The sequence below is a fragment of the Buteo buteo genome, chromosome Z (genome assembly GCF_964188355.1).
Source record: "Buteo buteo chromosome Z, bButBut1.hap1.1, whole genome shotgun sequence".
NCBI lineage: Eukaryota > Metazoa > Chordata > Aves > Accipitriformes > Accipitridae > Buteo > Buteo buteo.
In genome coordinates, this window is record NC_134204.1 from 84,136,719 (window position 1) to 84,149,099 (window position 12,381).

The 12,381-nt window shown below is 40.4% G+C and overlaps 1 protein-coding gene across 12 annotated transcripts in view; it reads right to left on the bottom strand.

Annotated features, from left to right (window-relative positions):
- Positions 1-11,380, bottom strand: part of MEF2C (myocyte enhancer factor 2C) — a 140,965-nt gene extending 129,585 nt beyond the window's left edge. For 7 of the 12 annotated variants that reach the window (XM_075020595.1, XM_075020609.1, XM_075020592.1 and 4 more), the window contains exons 1-2: positions 11,176-11,379; positions 828-926 (exon numbers count right to left, since the gene is read on the bottom strand). The gene's annotated coding sequence lies outside the window, so the exon portion shown is untranslated. Of the gene's footprint in view, positions 1-827; positions 927-1,530; positions 1,683-11,175 lie in introns of those variants that run through there. The other 5 variants (XM_075020606.1, XM_075020604.1, XM_075020607.1 and 2 more) reach the window with 4 other exon arrangements.
- Between the last annotated feature and the right edge of the window lie 1,001 nt (positions 11,381-12,381).

Consider the following 12,381-nt stretch of genomic DNA (forward strand, 5'->3'; position numbering starts at 1 on the left):
ATGCAGAACATATCTTTCCCTTAGGAGGAATGAGATTGCCAGCTTACATCTTTTAATGGCGTTTAAACTGAAAAGCAGTAAGGTTACTATGAAATGATCCACCTCCTTTGCATCTTAACCCTGGGGTGGCTTGGTTTCTATTTTCTGTTTAAAGTTCTGCTCAACCCCGCTCCACTCCACGCCTCGCTCTCTTCCACCACCTCCCTATTTGTAAGAGCAACACAGTATAACACTTCTTCCCATGTCTGGCTGCTTTTAAACTTGGCCCACGCTGGGTGCAGCGCTTGAAGTGAGCTTTACAAAATTATTTTAAAGTGAGCTGGGGCGGTTGCCACAGCAACCCACCCTGAGAGAAATCGAGGCTATAGATTAATCTACCCCACAAGATTATTCAACAGTACTGTATTTGTTCTTCATTCATTCAGAATATTCCCTCAATCCATATGCTTTTATAATGAACAAAAGATGTAAACTCAGATAATTTCAAAGATAATAGGATATATATATTCCAGGAGCACAATTTAAATGCTTTGTAAAGCACTGCAAAGAGCTGAAATGTACATGATTCTTTGCAAAATCATTTAATTGCAAAAAAAATATTTGCAAGGTAGGCACAGCTGACATACGAACTTTGAATAAAATTGCATGCCATTACTAAAATGGTGTTATACACATCAAGCAACGATTACAGAAAGCCTTTGTCACAGGTGTACCTGTAAGTACATAATACAGCAGAGCTTGTTCTCCAGGCTTTGCTTTTAACATTAAATCTGAAAACAATAAATAGTACTTTGTAATATTAAATGCAATAAATATTAAACACTCACCACATACACCCTCTTTATTGTCAAAATCATCCGCCTCCAATGCTTTACTTAATCTTTCCCATAGTAGTTACTTCACAGTTTACAATTCTTGTTCGGCACCTTAGATGTTTAAAAGCACAAAAGTAGCGTATTATTAAAATGCAAACCTATGGTACTTAAAATATAGTTAAAGAGATTTATGAAACAATTTCTATAAAAAGAGTCTTTACTGATGTGCACTTAGGCCTAAGAGAAATATCACTTGCAAGTAACTTGACATTTTCGGAAGCTGTAATAAACTCCATCTGAATCCTACCTTAGGGATGCTGCGCTATCAATAAAATTACAAAACTATTGATCTTGGACTGTACTCATCCTCCAATCGGTACTTAGGAAATTATTTATGCTTTGACGCGCATTTTGGAAAACGCGGCGCTCTCATTGTTTAATAAATGCCAATTTAGAACTCCGGGCCAAAACGCTGAAGCCTGGCACACGAATTTCTTCCTTCTTTCAAGGGCAGATGTGTGCTGTGCCCCCGCCCAGGGAAGCATCTCCTCGGGGAAGCCAACACCGGCTGACACCGGCAGAACCTTTTTTTTAACCCAAACGCCCGTTTTTCCTGCGCAACCTGTGGCCAGGAGGTGTCGTCCCCCCCCGTTTCCCACCCCCGCCTCCGGCCTCTGCCCCGACCCCTCGCCCCCCCCGCCGGCATCTCCCCGACCTTCGGGCTTCCATTCGATTCTTTACAGATTTATTTCTAGGGGCCGGGGTGGGCGCGGGTGGCGGCTCCCCGGCGGCAGGTACCCGCACCGGCCGCCATCTCCTCAGGCAGCGCGGCCCAGCGCCCGCCCCGCCCCCGCGCGGGCACCTCCTCACACCCGGCCGGCGGCGGCGGCGGCCTCCGGCCCCGGGGGAGGTAAACGGCCGACGGGGGCCCCGGGGAGGGGGGGGGGGGGAGCTCCGGTGGTACCGGGATGCTGCTGCAGCCGCCTCCTCCTCCTCTTCTTCTTCCTCCCCGTTTCCGCGGGAAGGCGCTGAGGCGGGCGCAGGGTGTTGGTGTAATTTGGCTAACGCGAGAGCGGGTGGTCCCGGGCGAGGGAAGGAGGGAAGCGGTCCCGCTGCTCCTGAGGCGGTGGCGACTTAAAACGGGACGGCGCTAGCCAAGGGGTGGGCAGTCACGGCCAAAAGGGTCGGTAGCCTGAGCCCCAGCCCCGCGTTTCTCCTCAGTCCTGTGCCCCCCCCCCCCAAAGTCTTTCACAGCCTTTGCCCCCCACCTCTCCGACCTTTGGAGTCAGTGAGCATTCCTGCTTCGGGAGGCTGAAGTACAGGTCCGCGGAGTGCCTGCGGTGCCAGCAGGGTCTAAATTTGGGTGAAAACCGTGGTGACCCAAGGGCCAGGCGGGGGAGGTTGCTGCCCCCCGGCCCCCCCCGGGTGTGGGTGTCGGGGAGCCCTGGGGGTCTGCAGGGAGGGCTGCCAGGCTACGGAGGGCCCAGGCCGGTGAAGTTGAGGCAGCACATGGCCGCTGTTGGGAAGGGACGGGCGGGAGGGCTGTGGGGCGTCGAGCAGGCCAGGCCCGAGCAGGAGTTGGGGCCGTGGCGTGAGTCAGGCGCGTGGGGGGGTGGCCATCCCTGGAAAGATAGCGTAAATTGTGTTTCTGGGCTCGCTGGAGAGCTTGGAGGTCAACCAATCCGGGGCATTATCTGCTAACTTTCCAGGCTTTTGGAAAGCTGTTTTTTTCAACGCTCCCTTTTTTTTAAAAAAGTGGGATTTTTTTTTTTTTTTTTTTTTGTGTGTGTGTGTGCTCCCTTGCTGATATTTTCAAGGGCCTTTGCAGGGGAAGAGACTGATTGTAGAGGGAAACGGGCTTGCCAAATGCACTAAGTCAACAATGAAAAGGGGGTTTGTTTGTTTTGCTCAATTGATCCAGTTCTAGTAATCTGAAGTGTTTCATTGTTACAAAAGGCAGTTTCTGAAACTGTAGTTTGCAAGTGGATATTGTCCTTTAAAAATCCCGTAAACAGTTGTCCAAAGATTATTTTTATCTAAGAATTTTTTTACTGTAGTGTCTGTTTTGTTTCTTTTTAAACTGTTTTAAAGGTAGAGATAGGAGGTAACTTCTTTGTAGATAAATATGTTTTCTGTCAAAGATTAGGTATTACTAAAATTGTCCTAAAAGTGTAAAAATCATATTTATTACTTTGTGAATGACAGCACAGACTAATATGAGAATCAGATCTGGACCTAGTGATAACCACTGCTTTTGTTTGCCGCACATGCTTTTTAGAAATAGGCTAATACTTAAGGTCTGTCATTTGTTTGAAAATGAGGCTGAATTTGCATCTGAAGGCGTTAACAGCTATAGAAATGTTGAATCTCATGTTTGGCGTGGAGCGGGGATGCTGTGGAGCTCATGCACCGCATCCAAAGTGCCCTGAAGTCTGTTGAAATTCAATGCACTCTGATAGGATTCAAATGGGACCCTAAAATGGAAGCTCGGCCCTATGCTAGTGGCCACCCAGATCCTATTCCTGCCTCAATATGAATCTTTGAATATGCTGTAACTCCAGTTCCTGTACTGGCCACTGTCTTTCTGTAAGGTATTCAAATGTCCTCATCATCCTATGACAACATTCCACCAAATGTATATAGTTTATATATACACATATGTATTTTAGGGGGACAACACTTGTAGTCAATAATGGAGTGTAACTAAAGGAAGAATTTAACCTACTGACCTTTCGCCTGTTGAGATTTAGGGACTCCAAAAATGTGAGTCTAGACTTGCATGGAAGAAATGTATCAAGGGTTTTGAAGTTCTTCAGTGCTAGTCAGAAATTGGCAAGCAAAACTTTAGTCTCAGTCAAACTCAAAAGCTCAGTAACTAGTTTCAATTCTGCACCCCCCCATCTCTTCTGACATAAAGTTAATTAGGTGAAATTTCAAGCTAAATGGGCTTTTTTCCTATGCAAAAATATAAAAATAGATCAAAAATGAACTTAGAGTGGAAATTTGGAATCAATTCCCCATCTTAATAGGGTTTAAGTACAGGAATGTATTTGAAGAATAATTTTGGAAATGTTGTCATTTTCATGAACTGCTGTTCATCAATCTGATTATTCTGCATCTTCATATGCCTCGGAAACATTAGACTTTTTTAAAAAAAGCAAGGCATTTGGTGGAAGTGTAATTTATCATATGGTTTAATACAACTGTGATTAAAGTCTACCTAGATTACTAAACAGCCTTCACCCAAGAAATACAGTATCTTTGCTATTCAGCTTGGTGGCTAATAGAGAAGAGCATGCGAGAGGGAGACGTGCTTTGCTTTGGTGTCTCTTTGTTCTGAAGGGCCTATGTCCAAAGAGAGACTAAATCAGAGCAGCTGTGGGGCCGCTTGAATTTACAGAAGGGATCAGGTAGGTTCCTGCCAACTGCAAAGCACAGCGCTGGGAGTCCCTGTCTTTGAAATCTTTTATCTGTCTTCCAATATCTTGCACAACCTGTATAGTTGATGCAGAGGAAGATAAATGAATTTCATTGTTAATTTATGCAGCTGTAGAAGGTTTAAACCTCTTCACCATTAGCCGGTCATTTCAAAAGAAGTTTCTGCTAGGGCAGTTCCCCCTACTTCCCTCCAAGAAGAAAGGCTCCTAGAAACGAAGTTTCAGAACTAGCATTTTAAGTACGGACCACCTTTCTCATTCCTGCTACCACATTTCTTTGTCCATGTGATTGCCCCCAGCTGAATAAAGAGAATCTCAGGTGATCCCCTTTCATTTTGGGAAAGGCTGGACGGGGGAAGGATTTTTTTAGACTGTGCATTCCTTGTCTTTTCCTGAAATGGAATTGCCTGACTAAGGTATTGTGATATTTTCAGATATTTTGCCAAAAACCACACAACCCAAAACAAAAAATATGATTGCACCCCCTTGCTAGTTGTGTGACACTCAAGCATTTGTCTGTCTTGCACTGCATGATGATGGGATACAGAAGCAGACAGCCATAGATGGCCAGAAAAGGCTTAATTAAGTATTCTGCAGCTGCTACAAATTAGATCAGCATCTGCATCTGTGTAGACAATGAAATTCATGGTAATTTTGAGGGCCAAGCAAAGTAGAGATTTGTTTTGGATAGACCCCTAGCCACAATTCAAATAGAATTCAAATCAAACCTGTCCTAAGGGTAGAAAAACGTTGGTCAACTGAAGTTGAAGACCATAGTGCTGAAGTTCCACTATGGTTCCCCATCCTGGCTACAGATATAAATTCCAATGTACCACATGAAAGGCCGCTTTAATGGTATTCCTAACTAGAAAAGGAAATGCCGTTTTTTTGTTTGTTTTTTTGTTTTTGTTTTTTTTTTTTTTTGAGAAACCCACTTCTCAGGAGTTTTCCAAACTAGACTTTGAGATATATTTTAGATAAGCACCCAGCTTTTTGGCTGTTTCTCTGACAATTTGCCTCTATTTCAAATATCACTTTCTGGAACCAAAGTTGGAGTAAATGATATGCAAATTTTAAAGGTCAATTATCCTGCCTGTTGTAACAGAGTATGCTGTATGATATTTGCAGCATAAATTGAGTACAGAATACAATAGCAATAGATAGTATGATATGAGGGGATAAAGGTATTGTTGGCAACCTGTTATATACAGATATGCTTGCATGCAGATATCAAGAAGTAATAGGTTATTCCCTGGACATTTTGAGAAAATGCACTGTTTTCAAGTGTTTGTGAACTCTTCAGTACCAAATTCTTGGTTTTGCTTTGCACTTGAACAGCTCCAAACACAAGTGTTGATACATAAATGTGTCTTCTAAGTGCTGCTGTAATACTAATATTTCTGTTATCAAAACAATAATTAATTTAAAACTTTTATTAGACATTTTAGAGAGGCCTTTTGAAGGCTGATAGCTCTTGTTGATAAGTGAAGAAGACCTTGTAACCTCTGTGGCCATAAAATGTAATTGCACAATAGTTTGGTCAGCTTTTAGATGTGCATGTGCTACTTTTGTTCGTCTACATTAAAACTTCCATGAGCCTCCAGCTGTGATGTCACTGGTTATAACTCTTCCCATGGAAGCACTTTAAAAAGTTAATATTACCAAGGTTAAAAGGAAACTAAGCCTCAGAGGTTGTGTTTGGATATATACTTTGGTTTAGATGTATTTCTTTTGAAGTTATTGTTGCCGTCGTATGGTCTAGTTGGAGCATCTTTGCACAGCTCCTGTGTGATATGGACAGATTTAAGTTCCCATTTCTGGTCTGTTATGTTCTGCAAGCCTGCACCAATCAGACCAGCAAGATCTGCAGACAGCAACGAGTTTACAGACAGCTACACCGACACGGTTAAAGGAGAAGAAACCTGGTTACTAAATCAAAGAAGTTACTGAAATTGAGGGTTGTTATTTTTGTCAGGCGAGTAAGGACCATACAGGGACAACTTCTGTTCTTTTTTTATTAACCAATTAATCTCCAGTCAAATATGTATTGAAACCTCTTGAACTGACCCACTAACTATGTCGCTACCCTCTCCATTTTTAAACTCTCAGTAACAAATAAATAAGTTATGGTGACACTAGCATTTGTCTTCACCGTTTAGATCTACAGCAGTCTGAGGGTCTGTGCTCTGAAGCCCCATTCCGCTAGTATCTCTGGACATGATTTAGTTGTCCTCTTGGCTGTGACTCAGATAAAGGAGCAAGGGCTGGAGAACAGGTACATATTTGGAAGGGAGTTAAGAGTTTTTCTAGCTCTTAAGTGAGACTGAAGTGTGTTTTGAGGTCTAGATATCAGGTAGAATGAAGATGGGGCAAAAGGCACATGGGCAGAAATAATTAAAGAAGGACTGTTGCCTAATGGCAATAGACAGGTCAAGAATTTCTGGATTAAGGTGAGATTCAATGGGAAGTTACTGCATCCTTTTTGCAGGTTAAACCCAGCAGCTTTGAAACTATAGTTTCTCCCAGGAACAAAGGAGTAAGTGCTTCTTTGCCCTAAGTGGGAGACAGTTCCCTTATATTTCTGAGAAAGAATACAAACTAAAACCTTATTTCAGTGAGATTGTGTGTGTCTAGGATCTCAAGTGCTATCAAAAGCACAGTGGTTGAGGGTTGAATGGTTAATTAAGTCAGTTAGTGCAAGGACACATAGTTAAATGGACAGCCGTATTTTTCCGAGGGTAGGAGCTGTCTCCTGATATACAAGTAGATTATTTCACAGTCTCTTCTATTTTTTTCAACATTAGTAGACTCTTCATTAATTTTTATAATTATTGCAGATGATATTAGTTTGTTATTACCAAGCATTCTTCTACAATAATTTCAGGCTCAGGAGATGGATTGATACTGGGGAAAGGGCTATTTGCATACAGTTATATTGGATAGAGACTATCCTGCCACCACTTAAGCAAGCGAAGAAAAAAGAATGAATGCAGCAGGTATCTATAGCAAAAACTATAGGAACCATCGATTTTGTATACTTCCATATCATTATTGGTATAACAATAAACAAAAGTAGAGAGGGATGAAAATTATTGGGGAGAGCTTTTTTTTTTTTTTTTTTAAACGAAACTCCAAGCAACCCAGATACAGAAAGGTTTGTTTTTCTGAATTAATCATTTGCAGCTGGGTTTCATACTATTCAGCTTTTAATTTTTTTGCCCTGACAGGTGCCGTCATGTTTCAGGGTACAGTGCATCAGCTACATTAACATTATATTGAACTTCATATGCTGTGAGCACAACTTTTAAGTATATATGTAGAACTAGCATTACTGTATAGATATCTATATGAACAAAGCAGTAATTGCTGTTTCATTCATTCTGTGTGGTTATTTTACGTGCTTCCAGCAAACTAGTATAGCTTAGCTTAAATCTAGATGTTTATCCTTTGTAAGCTGTATTTATTGAACTTGATTTAGAATCCAGTGCCTTTAGAGCTATGCATAGAATGCACTGTTGCTTTTGTCTTTTATTGAAAACTTCTCAGGTGCTGCTTTCAGAACTTGCCTCTTAATGCTAGTTGCTTGCAAAGGAGCAAAACCCAATTTGAGAGTGCAATAAATTGTTGGTACTTTCAACGGAGAAGACAACTCAGTTAACAGTTTGCATGTCTGTACATCGTGACAAGGGGCATGCTGCAAGGCCTGTCCACGTTACCTTGTTTGTGGTGAACTGCAGAGCGCGACAGCATTTTTGAAATGGGATAGCAGGGAGGAGCGGTGAGCAGTCATGGGGAGTGGTATGGGAATGCCGGGGGTGTCTTCGCATGGGCACGGGGCACAGTGGGGTGCAGGGGTGGGGAGCAGCTGCAGAGCAGTCCCACTATCACAGCTCAGGGGTGGTGAAGCCCCCAGGCGAGGCAGCAGCTCCCTGCGTTGCCAGCAGGCTGGCAAGGAGGAGAATTCTCCACTGCTTCCTAACGTGCATGTGTCCCTTTGATCTTCAGGGAGGTGGTCTCAGACCAATAACTGATGAGGTTTTGAACAGAAAAATGAATTCATAAAAGTCCATGAAGGAAGTTATCTATGTTTTGTAGAATAAGATTTTGCTTACTGTACCAAAGGGAAAATAATTATAAATTTAAAGTGTGTATTTACATACTTATATATATGTACATACACACACAGTTTAAATTTATAATAGAAATATAAAATGGAAAATTTGTGTGTTTTAAATGCTAATATATGAAGCAGTAATTAAATCCTATTTTTTCCTCATAATTTTTATCATGCAGTTCATCTTCTTATCTAACTTTAAATGCAACTTCATTGCCTTCAGTGGAAAGTGTCCAGTTTTCACCAGCATAAGTGAAGGAAGAAGAAGGCATGATGTGCTTTGAAAATACCATGTAACACTGTATGAAAAGCCTTGAATTAACTTTTGAAGAACGTAACATTGAGTCACTAAACTGTGATTTTTGCCAAAGCTTTGTGGTTAAATCCCATTTTATGTTTACACACACTGTGGAATAACTAATATAGATGTCTTCCTGACACTAAAGCTTGGATTTATTGGAAAAGACAAATGTAGCTGAAAGCTGAGCTAGACTGTACCTTTTCAAAATAAAAAAGATAAAAAGATAGTTGCAGAATAACCTGCCCTAGTTTACAAAACAGACAACAGAGCTCTTAGCTGATGGGGAATAGTTGGTATAGAAATAAATGAGTGTACCAGGCATTTTAGGGCTGATTCTGTTTCTAACTGAAATAGTAGTAAAGTTTCAGCAAATTAAATAAGGTTTTCCTATTTCTTAATCTCTCAGTATTTCATTAATAATAAAAATATTTTAGAATTCCATTTAATGTGCTTACACCTGATATTGAGAAAAAAAAATGAAACAGACCAATAAAGGGCATACATTTAAGTTTAATGATATAAATTATCTAGTGTGTAATCTCTACGTTTTGCAACATTAAACCGTCTTTTTCTAGAAAAGTCAAACATTCTGTACTGAAGTTTTATTTTGCAAAATACTTTTTTCCTCAAATGCAGTGAAATACAGACTAACTTAATTGGAATTCCATGAAATTATCCAGGAGTTTGTCATGTTAATTACTGTTTCTGAGCCTTTAAAATCAATACAGTAAAATGCTGACGAACTTCCAGTGTACAGAATTAAAGGCTCTAAACCAAAGGCTGCATGTTTTTCTTGGTTAGTGTAGCACGTACAATGTCTAGTTAACTCTAGGAACTGCCGTTACTATTTACTGTCTTCGGATTTAACAGTGCTTGGTTTTAATGACTGTTTAGGGGATTTGGTTTCCATACATTACAAATGTTATGCACGAAACAGCAATGTTTTACAGGCATTGCTTAGTTTAAAGGCAGCTCTAGTTTGGGGGGCTTTGTTTTATGTTTCATACTTCATCTGAGAAAGTATATTTCATATTTAGAGGTTTATGCTTTGACTAGTAATGTTTTATTCTACTGGTCTTTTATTCTCACATACAGCAGGATATTCTTGCAGCAAACAAAATTGTGATTGTTTTCATGTAGCACATTCTAGAAACAAAAATAATCTCTGCTGCGCTTTTCCTGTCTTCCAAAATGAAGAAAATGGACAAAGACTAAGGCCTGATCTACCTCTGCTGTGGTCGGAATTCCCTGTCAACTGTACTGGTCCCACACCAAGAAGCCTAGCTAAAAAAAATCACAGATCAGAGAACTTTAAAAGGGCCTCAGGTATCATTATTCAACCTAATCTTAGGCTATCCATTGCTGATAAATCACTTATTTTGACATACGGGGAATATCAACTACAGAAATAGTCTAACTGTATATTGACGTATGATCCCTTTCTTTCTCCCATTAGTGTCTTATATGGTGTGCATGTGAGTTGTGAATATGGAATCTGTTTACTCAAAAAGATTCATATGGTCAAGTTTTCTGTCTGTTTACTTGCTTAAATAAATGTTTTCAATTTAACACAACAATTTGTAATGAATACTGTGAAACAAAGTCAAAAGAACAAGTTCTTGAAATAGAAATCATAATAAAAATGCTTTTCTCCCCTCCAAAATATTTATTTTAACATGTGGTCACATTTTCCTACATTTTCACATTAATTGAAATCTTATTGTTCTAGAAAAATAAATCTTTTTTTCCCTTCATCTAGTTTCCCAGCTCTTACGCAAATTAAAGAATACACATACAGGCATAACTTGTGGTTTTAAAATAAGGAAAATTGTGTAAATTCATGGTATCTTTAAAAAGCATCATGCGAAGTAGTGCTCTCATGTAGCCTCTGTTTGGTAATTTACCTTTTCACTTTAGTGAAAGGCAACAGTTTTGTGTGATAATCCTTTGATTACTGAGTCTGGTAAAATGTTATAAACATTGTTAATTTCACTCCCTTATTTATTACAGAGTAATCATACGTTGTTGTTGTTCAGAAGGAGTTTCTAAGGCTTTGGAATGTCCGCTGAAGCTCCAAATACTGGGAACAGTCTACAGACAACACATCCTTTCTATTTATTTGGAAATTACTAGGATAACTCATTTATTTTAAAGGAGGCAGATGGGGGGGGGGGCACAAAGTACACCCCCGGTGCTGTCTGGCTTCTGGTGTTCCCGTATGTAATCCTCTATGTTCTTTCCATTCAGATTCATAGGAACAGTTTGAAAGAAACTGACTATAAATATCCAGTCACTTTCAAGAAACTTTTCTTGGCAACAGAAGCTAAAATCAAGCACCGTATCAAATAAAATGCGAAGCATGCTACGAAGCTTATCTGCTTTCTCTTGAAGAAAGCTTTGCGAGCGTAGCCACGAGCCTGGAGCTGAATCACCCAGTGCTGCGGCAAGCAGAACAATTCCGAGGACTTAAGAATTATTTTTTTAATCATTTTCTCTATTAAAACTCACCAGTGCCCTTCTTCTGCTTCTCCAGGAAGTTGTACCCGTCAGCACCTGCTGAGGGCTTCGTTGATCAAACCGGCAGGTAAAAAAAATTCCTGTAGAATAAAGCCAGACCAGCTGGCTTTGAAGAGAAACCCCCAGTTTGGGTTGTGTTTGCCTCACTCACCCTCTCCTCCGCAGCCCCAGGCTTTTTCTCCTTTGGATGTTGACCTGTGGGCTGCGTGATGCGGGCGCACAAGTGTCTGGCAGGCCAAGGTGCACCTGCTTCTGTCAGTCCCGAGTAAATTTAGCTGTAAAAGGTATCACTGACAAGCAGGACCTTTGTCAGCACTGGCAAACCAACACAGCATTGCCGTCCCCCTTCAAAGTACTCTGCGAGTTCAAATGGAAAATATCAAATCAGTCTTCTTAGCCAGGAACTGCTTCTTCGAGAAGAAGGAAGGCCAAATTGCTTGCACGTGGCAAAAAACCTTCCTCCTTTACATAGATGTTAAAATTACAGTATTCCAAGAATAATCTCTGAACAAGACGGGGTTTTGTTCTATTAATTGTGGCTGGAAGGAAACTTTTTTTAATGGAAGTACAGCACACACATATTTCAATTCAGGTTATTAAACTGTGTTAAGTATTAAAGTTGATTGCCTTTCTTTTCACTAACTCATTGTGCTTTTTTATCCAAAGAAATATTAGAAGACTAAAGCCTCTCAAATAGGAGGTATTAATCTCATTCCCAAAATTAGAAAGCATGCAGTGTTGAGAGGCTGGATGTCAAAATTACATGTTCGTAGCACTTATGCAGTGGGAATCTAGGAGCCAACCACTTTTAAAATGGGAGCTAAAGTAAATGGAGACTCTTCTGAGAGAAGCAATCAAAACTTGGTGTTCTAGTCCTTATTGGATTAAGGTAAGGGTATTTATCATTTGTATCTGCTCCTTGCTTTTTTTTTTTTTTCTTCCTGGAAGTGGCTTCTGGTGATTGAAATAGAAAGATGTAATTTGCATCAGTATTTCTTCTCGCAGAGTTAAAAGAGTCACCAGCGTAGGTTTGCCAGGATTGGTGGCAGCATACCTAGATACTCCATTTTCTGCTTGAAAACTGTCATAAACTCAAAACAAATTTAAGGAAAATTTTCAAAAGTGTGTATTTTACTACAATATGCTGTTTGAAAGGAGCAAAATGTTTCTTCTAAGAAAGTGATGAGAAAAATTGTG